General features: G+C 40.4%; 2 protein-coding genes across 4 annotated transcripts in view; one reads left to right on the top strand and one right to left on the bottom strand.

Annotated features, from left to right (window-relative positions):
- The window catches only part of LOC126568604 (elongin-C), a 589,072-nt gene that overhangs the window by 149,314 nt on the left and 426,821 nt on the right, over positions 1 to 12,937 (bottom strand). The window lies entirely within an intron of this gene.
- The window catches only part of LOC126568008 (mini-chromosome maintenance complex-binding protein), a 232,355-nt gene that overhangs the window by 153,291 nt on the left and 66,127 nt on the right, over positions 1 to 12,937 (top strand). The gene's annotated exons all lie outside the window — the stretch shown is intronic.

Genomic DNA, 12,937 nt, shown 5'->3' with positions numbered 1-12,937 from the left:
GTGCAGGAAGCCACACCAGAACATTCACCCAGAACATCTGTTTTGACGTTTTGATTGGTAGCGCGTGTCGACAGACGCCAGATTGTTTCGTCTGCCGGTTTTCACCGTTGGCAGAGATTTTTATAGTTGATGCGACGATTTTTATTCCTTGTAGAAGCTCCGGAGCGAAGCTCACATGAGTGTCACATTAGTGATGATGCTTCCTGCCAGCAAACGAACGCATCATAACAATAACTCGTGTGCGAAGTCGAAGCGTTTCGGTGGTATGGGGCTTCGGGTGAGGTCATCGCCTACGGGAGGAATCCCTTCAAAGAGCACATGTGTTTAGTCGCGCCTTCAACCCGTTTGGTAATGGAGGATTTATTTTTCTTATTACGAATTTTCTGTAGAAAGACTTCATCCACCACAATATTTGGTGGATGTTTTCGGTTCGCATGTTGTCATCCCTGCAGCGATGCAGTCGTTGAATGGTAAATGTGTGTTCGACCAGACTAGAGAATTATGATGTGCATATGAGACTAATTTTTACTAAAACGCAAAGGCTTTAAATAGCAATAACAATGATTTATGTGTCTGAACATATTTTTAGTTCATGGAAGTATGCATGTGTTGAAGCGATTCAAATAGGGGAACATAACATCCACTACGGAGATTGTTTTCAGAAGATGCAAACCCTTGTCAGGATATTTGAAGTTGTTAAAAAAATCGAAATACGCCAAAAACACTAGGTTACTCTTATAAACTTACCTTTCAACTGTGCATTCCTTCGAAATAAAACAGTCTGCATCCTCGCATTGCCTTGAAGACCGGCAAATCTTCTTTCCTGTGCCCACGTCCTTTGATTGTGGTCGTCTTCAAAATTTTCTCGGTGGCTTCTCTGTTTAGCGTGGTTCAAATGGGGTTTTATTTTGCCCCGCAGTAGTGTAACGTGATTTTGTTGGTTTGTGCTAAAAATAAGATCCTTTGGCTTGGTATGAAACTAACGTGGTCTGGTATAACATGGCCAGCCCATGGCCAGGTGTGAGGTCGTCATACAGTTCGTACAGTTCGTCGCTGCAGCGACTCCTCCATTGTCCTTCCACACATACGAGGCCAACGATCCTTCTGAGCATCTTCCTTCTCGAACCCGGCTAAGAGGGCTTCGTCTGTTTTGGACAGGGTCCATGTCTCAGAGGCGTATGTAAGTACTGGGAGTACTATAAAGGTACGATACAGTCCCAGCTTCGACCGTCGCGACAGATTTTTTGAGGTGAGATGTTTCCTCAGACTGTAGAATGACCGGTTGGCCGACAGCATACTAGCGCGCAACTCCGTCTCTATGCTGTTTTCAGTGCTGACTTTTGACCCGAGATAGGTGAAGTTTTGGACGGCTTCAAATTTGTTTAGTTTTCCGGATTTCTTAGAAGGGCCCATATTTCTAACCAATCTTTCTTTACTGCTAGACTTCTGTCCAATTTTATTGATGCTCCTTTTCTTCCTTCCCTCTATATCTTTTACACTTTTTCTCTGTATCTATACATGTATAGACTTCCCCTAAGACTAAAGATTTCCTCTTCACATCCGTACTACTCTGTAGTGTTACCGCCAGAACGATCCTCTTAGAAAACGAGGGGTGGCTTCTTTTGCTTTTTCTATTTTTCTTAGTTTATTAGTAAGTAGTAAAACAAAAAAATAAGTAAAATCAGTACGCTTTTAGCACGCGCATGTATTCGTTTTTGATCGTTGTTCGTTGTGCTCTTCGATTCGTGACTGATCGTTCGCTCCCTGACTGATCCCAGGGCAGGCTCGTCCTGTCCTTTTGTGATTCTTCTTTCTATCCTTTTCTTCTTACCGATAGGCTGTTGGGAACCTTATTAAGTTTCCAACTGATCCTTTTCTTAAAGTGATAAAAGCTTTTAACTACTCTCAGTTAAACGTTGCCACTTTTTCGTTCTCGTCTTCCTGCTTTCTCTGGCTTATATTGCACTTATGTTGGTTGTGAGATACATTGTAAAGGGTTTTAAGCAGACTTTTATAAATAAATAATAATAATACTGATAATTTATGCGCTTTAACTTTTTTGTTTCACTTTGTTTATAATAATTTGTTTCGCTTGCATTTACTTCAATCGCATGGTTCTGTTCTTAACTAGAATTGTTTTTTTATGATCTTTTGTTGGCTATTTACACAGTTAAAGCTTGTTTTTTTCATTTGCTGTTATATTTCTTCATTTCATTTTTTATTTCTTTCAAAATTACTTTCATCAAAGATTTCTTTTGAATTTTTCCAGAATTAAAACTAAAATAAAAAAACCCGGTTTAATTTCTTTTCGCTGAAAGCTAACACATAAAATCTGAGCTGGAATGAAGAACACTTGGAATATTCTCTCTATGCAGCCCTAATGATGGCTAAAATGCCTAATAAGTAAAAATATCAGTCAAGACCTTTGGAAATAGTGATAAACTCGTTAATTAACGCACCGCACACAGTCCCACGGGCCCTCTCTAACCTATCCAATAATGTATGCAATGATGGGACGGGATGGGCAGATTTCCCTACCGGCCCTCCCTTCATTTCCTGGGTCGCACAGTACCCCTCTCCCCACCTCTACCCTTACGGACGCTTCCTAATTTCGAGACATTTCACAAATGCCACAAACCGCCAGCATGACCTCTTACACAATTACTTACATCCCCGGGGCGATTAATTTCAATTTTACTCGTAAGCAGGGAAGCGTGTGTCTCCGTGCAGGCACACACCAACCACGGTACGGTATCGCGAGGGCAATGACTGGAAGTTTGTCTGCTTCGTCATCTAAAACCCCGATCTCTGCACCTCCTCCTGCTACAGTTGGCCCCCTTCGTTGACCCAGGGTTTCCTTGCGTCGTGTGCGTAAAACACTGACTGATTTATGTCATCGCAGTGAAAACAAAACGTGAACGAACGGGCCGACCGAAATGTGTGGAAAGACCTTGTTGGCTGCTGTTGGGACGCATTGTGTACCGTCTGTTTGCGGTATGTTGGAGCGTTTTGTTGAAGTTGGCTCGCGGGAGAAAACAGAGACGGCTCAAGAAAACGAGCCGCTCGTCCGTCCTTCTAAGGGCGTTGATGCTTTTTCGGATGGGTTTCGGAGTGGTGGTGGTTGCTGTGTGCCCGTGCTCAAGATGATTTTCTTCGCCACTTCCAGGAGCGACAGAGCAAACACTTAGGGCATAAGGTATTGAAGAAACCAAAGGCCATTCGGATGGCAGAAATGAAGAAGAATGCATTTTCGTTGTTTGTTGATGTTGGGAATTAAATGAGTTCGTTTTTTGGGGTCGCTTGCTTTTTTTTTTCTTTGTTCATCCCTCTTCTTATGGGAAAGATATTTCTTGTCGAAGAAACAGAGCAAGTAGGAGTGGGTGCAACAACTCCATCCGTCCGGTTTTCCATTCACCAGGCTTTTTCTGGCAATCAAATTTTCCACTTGCGTAGGGAATTGTGTTTGATATTTGGTGGAGTTAGTAGTAGAGGTTTGTGGACGGTGTGTTAGTGTTGACAAAATGAAATATGGCTTCGTTTTCTGATTAGCACCGCCTTAATGGAAGAAGCAAGAAGAAGGAAACAAGTGAGGAGTGTACAAGAGAATCCATTTTCTTTGAATTTCCATCCCTCGAGATTTGATTTTGAAGTGTGGAAAGATATGAATGGGGCAATTACTTCCATTCGAAATCCATTACATGTCGCTGTAAATGGAAGAAAATGGTGAAAAGTGTGAAATGTGTGTATGATTTTTTGATGAAAATTAGAAAAGACTAATGAACGTTACTGATGACTTTATGTTTGAAAAAGTGACAGTTATTGAGTTCACATGTTATGTTAATTTGACGATTTTTTGTAAATGGAAATTATTAGTCGACAATTGTTTAAATTAAAATTTTTAATCATAAATAATGCATTTTTGGTGCCGTAGCATTGCCGCAGAATTGCAAAAAGCATGCATTGCATTTTACAAATTAATGTTGGTTGTGTGTTATTTTCTGGATTTTTTCCTGTTTTTGATAGATTTTTACACAATGTGTTTTCATGTATCTAATAAAATATTTAACTTCTTGTGTTCGTGTGTTGATATTTCAATGTATTGCTCATTTTCATGGATGTATTTGTTGTCTTTTCTGTTCCATCCTTTACTTTCTTTTTTATTTTAATTAATTTGTCTTATATCAGTTATTTATTTATTCCTTTTATATGTTATTAAAGGAATAAATATGTGGTTCGCCAACGATGGCTTTAAAAAAGCATTCTGAAGTAGCTAATGGGAAGAGGAGGTAGAGGGTGCTAGGAAGGATTGTGAAGAAAGGAAGGAAGTCTCACGAAGACGAGCACGAAAGCGAGATAGTGATGCATTGTAGTCAAACAGGTGGTAATTGTTGTTGAAGGCCGATAGAGCCCTGATAAAGGCGACAGCGCACAGGATAGGGATAGCCAGTTGATAACCAGTAAGGAAGTGCCGAACACTGCTGAATTTGCGTTGAACACTCTCCAGTCTCGTCATCGCGGTAGAGTCTGGTGGAGACCAGACCACAGCTGCGTATTCCAGGGAAGACCGAACCCAACAACAGTACAGGTACTTCAGACAGAGGAAGTCATCGTTTTCGGACGATAGCCTAACAATCAGGCCCAGTGATTTGCTAGCTTCACTGATAACATAATCAACGTGGGTTTTGGAAGAGAGTGTCTCGTCAAGCCACACACCTAGATCCTTTACAGAAGATATCCAACGTATAACTGTATCAGAAGGTGTACCTGAACGAGGATCTCAAATGAAGTGGTAAACGAGATTACGCTTGTCGGGACGCAAGAGAAGAAATCTAGGAAGGTTTGGAGGGCACAACAATCACCAGACGAGGAACACAGGAGGAAAATCTTGAGATCATCCGCGTAGAGCAGGAACCCCTCGGAATCGCTAACAAATAAGAAAAGGACTAAGGACACTACCTTGAGGAACTCCAGAGGACCCTACGAAGGATTCGGACATGCACTAGGACACTTTGACTCTATAAACTCTGCTACAAAGGTAGGACGAAAACCAGGACTGAAACCGACCCCTGATTTTGAGTCTATCGAGTTTGGAAAGCAGTAGGTCGAAGGCAGCACTAAAATCGGTGTACACAACGTCGGTTTGTCGTCTCAGTATAATCAGTATAATAAATGCTATTTAATATCATTGATACAAGTTCCGCGTATAAAAGATAATTTACAATAAGCATGTTTGTAGGGTCATTTCTTGTGATCGAATCCAATTTTTTTGTTTCTGCAAATGTAACCGTATGACAAAAAAAAAAAAAAACATAAAATTTGTACATGCATGACATTAAAATATGAATTGTTTTAAAATTGCAAACATATTCAATGCACATCCTACTTGTCTTTGCATCAGCACAAAAAGTGGCGATAAAATGTTTTATTTTTCATTCGCCGGGATACAAATAAAAACTGAACCAAACATTATGCGCTACAAGAGCAAAGCTACAAAACACAAAAACAACAATCGAAAAATTATTTATATTCTCAGTAGTAACTGTGTATTTTGGAGAAAAGTAAAACAAAAAACGCATCATTTGCCATCACAGGGAAAAAAAACCCTTTCCCAGCGGAGGTTAATCACGTGCACACAGACAAGGTAAACTCGGTGCAGTTTGTCATCCAGCACAGCCGCGATGTGTTGATTTTCGTGCGTTTCGGGCGTGCGCGGGGCGAAATGTTTTATGAATTTTAATTTAAATACATTCCGACGGCGGCACCGTGACGGAAGTAGGAAAATAAAAATTTCCCATAAAAAGGATGTGCAGTGCGATAAAATTCAAACATATCAGAGAGAGCGAAAAGAAAAAAAATCGCACGGAAAGTAGCTGAGTAGTTCGTTTCAGCAGTGGGTCATTTTTTTATTTTTCGTCTCACACCGTACGACCGTATCGTTCAATTACTTTTGTACATGTGTTGTTGTGCTAACGAGCGGGAAAAGAGGGATAACACCGCTACTGATTGAAGCAGTTCGCTCTTGACGAACATTTGTGCGAAAAAATGTTTGCTTCATGTCCATGGTGGCAGATTTTTATTGATGCGCGCGGGTTCGGTTAAAACAGATCAAAAATGATTGCAAACCGATCAACACAACTGGCTGGCTGCTTGCCCCCTGGACTGCTGGGACCAAGGTGCACACATCGAATGCACGCATGCAGCGAATTTAATGAAATGAAATAATTAGTGAACGCCCTCGGCTACCACCCGAGCGAGCGAGGTAACGCTTCAGAATGGTGCAAATGTTTCATAATTTATCCGGTATAAAGGTATGTGGCGCATTTTTATGTTTTTTTCCCTTCGCGCGTACATAAGCGGATATGAGACACATTTCATTCTTAAACCCCTGTGGAGCTTTTGGGAGTTCTGCAGAGTGATACAAAAACAATGCAATCATTACTCATCGCCCGGTATATGCGTGTGTGTAGCGGAACGTGTGCGCGTGGGCTGTGTCTGGAAGGTGGATAAATCATGCAGGAAAATCGCAAGCATGCAAACCAAAAAAAAAAAAAATGGGCGACGATGAGCGAAAACTCAATTATACCCCAGCGGGCAAGATGATGGGTTCAGGTGGAAATGCATTCCACAGGATTGCAGCGATGCTGCGTCACTATCGGCATTATCTCTCGTCAGCTCGATCGCCCACCAGCGAAAGGTGACATGAATGCAAAAATTGTCAATTTAACTATATTTTTTTCTCGGCTACCGTTTCATCGTTTCGTTATGATGTCCATGGGTCTTATTTAACTACGGTCGATATGCCTTTGCCTGCCACGGTTTCACTTAGCATACTATTGTGAAGTGTACGCTTCAAACTTGTGGTTAAAAATAATTGCTTCAAATTTTTAATAATTAATTAATCTTTACTCTTCAATATGTTATTCGTTTTCGGCATTCCTGCTTCAGATTTGTAGCTTTTAATCATCTTTGTTTTCGTTTAAATTAGTTTTTTTACTACAAACAATGTTTAAAAAGACGTTAGGGAAAACAGAATCGGAATAATTCTGGATTAATTGGAATTAAAATCAAAGATAAAAATAAGCGTTTAGAACATTACAGGGTTTTCGGGATGAATCAGTAGTATGAGAGTCAAATCTTGGCATAATTCGAGATGCAAAAGACAATCTGCAGGTAGAAATGTACAGAAATGTGTCCCTTCTGTAACAGCGGATAATTGAAATATTAAAAAAAAAACATGTTCGTCATTTTCCTGGAAATTTATGACAGGAGTCATAAATGGTGCGAATATTGTGGTCTATTAGTGCTTAAATCAGCTTTTTTGTGTCTTTTTTACCATCTTTGTGTCAATTGCTGCCGGATGTTCTGATCTACAAAACTAGCTAACGCTTTAGAAGCAGTTAAACCAAATCAAACGATTTTGGGCGCCTTTGGATCCATGATGCATGCTATTGATGCACAAGAAATGTTAAAAAAAGTTATAAAAAATATTTGAAAAAGTAACCAAAATGGCAACTTTACGTAATTGACTAGTTTTATTCAAAAACTCATCAATAATAAAGCATATGCACCGACTTATAATAAATTACGACAGCTTTTGCATCTGAATTTTAAATTGGAAATGGTTTATGAGACATAAATGTCTAACAGATTTACTTTTCTTACGGGCGGCCCAGTGATGTAGACGATAGCGGTGCCGCTCTTCACATAGCAGGGTCGGTGTTCAAATCCCATCCGGACCGTCCCCTTCTAGTGTGGACTGATTATCCAACTACGTGGTATAATAAGTCTAATAAGCCATTCATTTCCCCCGTAAGAAGAAAAAGAAGTTTTACTTTTCTACCTGAAATTCATCAGAGACCACAGAATTAGTTTAACTGATTTCGGAAACCCTGTTAATTTAAACAAGTTTTTTCAGAAGATCGCCACGTAAAACACGCTGTTTTAAAAATATTCTTCATATGAATATTTGTTATATTTGTACTAAATTTCTAGCATTTTCGATCGATGAAAACAATTGAGAAAATAAAATGTATAAATAAAATAATTTATAAAAATTCTTCATCAAAATTTCCCTATGCAAATATCACTGACAGTAAAAAAAAAACAACTCGTCCGTCCATGGTTATTATCCCGTATTACACACTAAAAAAACTCGCTGGCATCATTGTAATCCCATTTTTCCAGGAGAGATTATAATCGAAACGGTTAATTTAATCAACATACCACCATCGGGAAACATCCATTTCGTGTAATAATAAAAAGGAAAAAATCCTTAAATTGGTTGTTCTTATATCGAGCCATCTTTTTTTTTGCTGGTTGCCTTCACCCTCATTTGCCTTTAATTGTCCTTCCATTATTGTCTTTGCTCGGTTTCCCGTGTTGGTTTTTTTGCACCGAGGAAAAAATGAAGCAAAAAAAGGAAAAAAAAAGCATTCCGGATCACAAAATCAATCGACCATCGCTCCCGTTGCCGCTGGGTGGAAATGTGTGACATTGGACTTTTTGCCGTTGCTGCTGATGGAGATTTTTTTTGTATCCCGGCGTTAATCGATCGGGCCCGGCACAATGCACAACGGTGGCGCGCGGGACAGGTTTTGCAAACCCGGCTGTGGGTTTGATGTATGATTTCATTACGGTATCGCTGATTGATTTGAATGATTTTAATTACAATTCATTCCTTGGTTTGATGAGTTTTCTTTTTGTTGGATTGTTTTTGGGATGCGATTTGTGTACTGTTTTGAATGAAGTTTTATTATTTAAGGGTTTTTTTTACTTTTGTTTGTATTTCAAACAATCTTTGACAATGAATTATTTTTTGTGAAAAGTAGTAATAATTTGATGATTTTAAATAGTTTTTTTTCTCTTGCTTTTCTTTCAGGTGAGTTAAGTCAACGCTCTTCTGGATTCACCGCATCACCCAACTACTAGGTATCGAAAGGACCCATTAACTATCGTTGACCAATCTAGTGATGGTAGAAGTGGGAATTGATCCGACCGGTCCGGATCTACCTTGGGATCGATCTTGAGAGCTTGTGATACAAACAAACAGATGTAAAAATATGCATATTGATTGTGTTTGTTCGGAGGAAACACAATCAAACCGCTTGAACAGCATGAACTGATGAACAGCATCAGAACTGATTTCAATATTACAAGACGTTGTAGTATAATCAAGCATTGCCGGAAAATACGAAGCGCGACTGCCCATTTGACAACGTACGTGAGTATACGATACTGATATTGAAATCCATCCATTGAAAACACCGCTTTAAATCCCAATCTCGTACTTCAATCTTGACTGATCCGAATCTGCGATCTGGATTTTAGTTATGGATCCTAATGTCTGAAGGATCCGAACCCTATCCGAAGGATCACAACCCTAAAGAATCCTCTGAAGGATCAGGATCCGGACTCTTGTTTTGGATCCGTACCCGTACTCGAAATCCAGGCTATACAAGATTTTTTTTTTGAATCCGGATTGATCCGAGGAAGGATCGAATCCCAGAATCCGGATCCACATGCCCAACACTAGACCAATCCTGCTTCCTTGCGTGTGTCCCTCACTGTTAGCAACAACATAGCAACAGGCAAGCACATTAACAGTTCATCGATTTTCCGACAAACCGTGCACGCAGGTATACGCTTTTAAATCTCGGTTTAAAGGTATCCTTTTTTTGGTTTCGCATCACAGAAAACAACCCGTACACAACGACAACCAACGACGGAACTCGTTACCTTGGTTTGACGTTGCTGTGCGCGAAACCGTTGTAAGGGAACGCTTCCGGGCCGGGCCATCGTTTTATTGGGCACGGTGCCGAATCTGATGATGGTACCTGTTTTGATTTTCAACCGATTTTGTGATCGTATTTTATAGCAAATTTCCACACACCCACAATCGCAAAATGCGAGATGGGATGGTGCGGTACCCTCCAAAACCCCGGAAATGGACTGGGAAAAGCACTTTAAAGCAGAGATGCATGCGGTTTTTGTGAGCGAACGTGCACCGGGGAATAACCGCACGACGTCAACAGTTCACATTTTATTGACTACTATACTACATGTGCGGAGGTGAGAGTGTAGCAGTTCGTGCAGAACACGATTCCGAGGGATGGTGAGTTTTCTTCGAGCTTTGTGGTTCAATAAGTTCTCGGTATCGGGTTTTTGTGCTGCGAAAGAGGGTTTTCACCCGATGTTTTCCGGCTCTGTTGCATCGCTGTATCGAAGAGGTGCGTTCAAAGATTCCGGGCACATCCAAGCCGGATATGAAATCTCTGACCCGATTCGATTCAACTCAGAACTAGTCGGTGCCTTCTGGTGGCAAAGGTTTAGAATGTTTGTGATGTTGCAACATATGTTTGCGATGTTAGGTGCTTTCTTGTTGCTCCTGAAGCCCGATGTGCTCATACAGCTTGAGTTAATTTTTGTAACATAAAGCAATGGTCAGGCGAACGATGAAAACTCTCGCCCAGTTAATCATTTTCATCACCAATCAAGGGTTGAATTTATATCCCCTTTAGCAGCTCATCAGTCGATACCATCAATCCATTTGCTAGCGATCAATTCATTCATCTTCAGGCGTAGTTCCCAATCCACAGAACCTCCACCAATGGGGAAAACTTTTAATTTTCCTTCTAGCACATTCCTCTCGCCGTCCGGCTATGGGTCGGAACTGAAAGTGAAATGTATTGGACCGGGGAAGGAGCAAAACGAAGCGTCCATATCATCCATAAATCAGTTTCGAATCATCGGCAACTGGAGGACGAACAGCCAAACTATCGTTGAGCTACTCATTCCTCCTAAAGAAAACCCCTCCAAGTGGAGAGCACTCCCTAGAGACGGTCGTCAGTTAAATAGCCGTCATCTTCAGCAGGCGCTTTCCTGCTGGAGGCTTACGCTCACCAGAAGCAAAAAGAAAATCGAGAATTGTATCACTTCGGAAACTACTTTCACTGCACTCTTTTGCCGCAGGGTGTCCAAAGGGGTTGGCGATTGGTGGCGATTCATGGTAAAGCTGCAGCAAACAGTTTAAGAAAATCAAACCTGGTAGAGAGATGCTATTTGTTGAAGATTTATTTCCTCTTGCAACCACTGAGAGTCGACTGGTGGTGACTGATCGACAACGCACTTTCTGCTACATAGGTTTTCTCTTCTTCCAAACTATTGCCGTACTTTGATAATCCATCTTTTTTCTTTGGTAAGCGAAAATGAGCCCAGTAAATGCAGCACAACTTTCTGAAAGTTGGGAGGTTTTTTTCTTGCTTTTTTCGTGTGCTTACATTACTACTCCGGCTACAAAACTTTATCTCGAAAGATGCGATGGTAAACTCGTCCTTTTGGGGTTGATATTTTCTTGTGCGCTGGTAGGCTTTTCCGTGCTGGTGGTGGTCGTGCTAGTGGAAAGATTCTCTAGAAAACCGCTCGATCAGTAGTCCATCGAGAGTAGAAGCGCTCTATCATCTTAATATTTGTTTCGGTTTCGCCATTTCTCTGGCGTACTTCAAACTGATTGCTTCCGAGAAATGCAAAATCCTTTTCGGCGTGTGCTTGCGGTAGCTTCGTGTTTCGTGCCCACGCGCCTATCGAACGATAATTTGAGAAAAAGCAATAAGCACAAGCTTTCGATGTGCTACCCTGAAAATACCGTTCGTAGTAAAGATTTAACGAAAAAAGTGAAGCAAACATTCCGCACGAATCGATGCTTGGTGCGTGATTGAATTTTTAAATCATTTCAGTTCGATTAGCTCTCAGAAGAAGTAGAGAAAAGTTTTTCGTAGCTCCTGGTAAAAAAAATCTTAAGAGAGAAATAATAAGAGTAGAAATGTGTAGGCGAAGGAGCTTTTTTCCGCGAATTCTATTTTGAAAATCGGTAATTTAAAAATGAATGTTAACGCCGCAAACAACTTATTTCAGCTTATTTGAGTGTTAATTTAACAGTATTTAAAGTCTTCGGATTAATTCAACGCAAGCCTGCCTTTGAAGGAAGTGCCGTCATCTGTTACGATGGTCTTTTTTCAACTGATTTTGTCTTATTTTGTCTCTTGGCTTGTACCACACATCCTCTTCTTCTTGGTCCAACGACCTCCTAAGGAGGTTACGCCGGCCCATCCAATGGCTTTTACTAGATTTGCTGATACCATGGTGTTGGATAGTCAGTCCTCACTACTGAGGGACGGTCTTCATGGGATTTGAACTGCAGTCCTGCCGTTTGAAGAGCGGCGCCGCTGCCGCCAAAACTAACAGGCTGACTCCTGAGTACCACTGCTATTTTTAATCTAGATCCACCATTAACTAACTTAGGGCGGTCTAAGGTTCGATAATCGTTTGTACCCTAAGAAATCTTAGGGTCGCTTATTGAAGTATCTGTTGTGAGATCATCAAGATTTTTACAATGAGTATAAGTAGTTAATAATAATCTTTTAATAATTATTCTCGTCTTTTTATTCTTTTGTTTGGCCTAAAGATCTATGTAGTAACATATAGCTTTGTTGTTAGCCCTGGTACAAACTACTAAGTGAAAGATACTAGATTGAACCGTTCGATTTTTTATGGATAACATCCTTTCTATTCGTTGTTCGTTTTCTGATTAACTTATGAAGAAGGATTCTTGCAGGGCAATCTTCGCTTTTCCAACCCTTTTGAGCTTATTTTTCAAATCTTCTAAAATAGTATAGAACAGAAAAGTTAGAATATCTGCCTACATGTGCCTATAATACTAGACTTCGAGGAATTTTTTGGCCCTCTTCAGTCTTCCCATTTTGTAGCTAAATTAAATAAAATTAATTTATTAGACAAAAACTGCACATCAATGATACATTAAATTCGATTTCTAGCGTGCAATGTCCAATTTTCCGATCCTTAACCCGATTGATAAAGTCTCCCGGTGCATTGGTTTGGTTCAAGCGCATGTTCCCCAATCAAATTATCGGTCCCAAAAGTT

The sequence above is a fragment of the Anopheles maculipalpis genome, chromosome 2RL (genome assembly GCF_943734695.1).
Source record: "Anopheles maculipalpis chromosome 2RL, idAnoMacuDA_375_x, whole genome shotgun sequence".
Lineage (NCBI taxonomy): Eukaryota > Metazoa > Arthropoda > Insecta > Diptera > Culicidae > Anopheles > Anopheles maculipalpis.
This window is presented reverse-complemented; position numbering and strand designations above follow the sequence as displayed.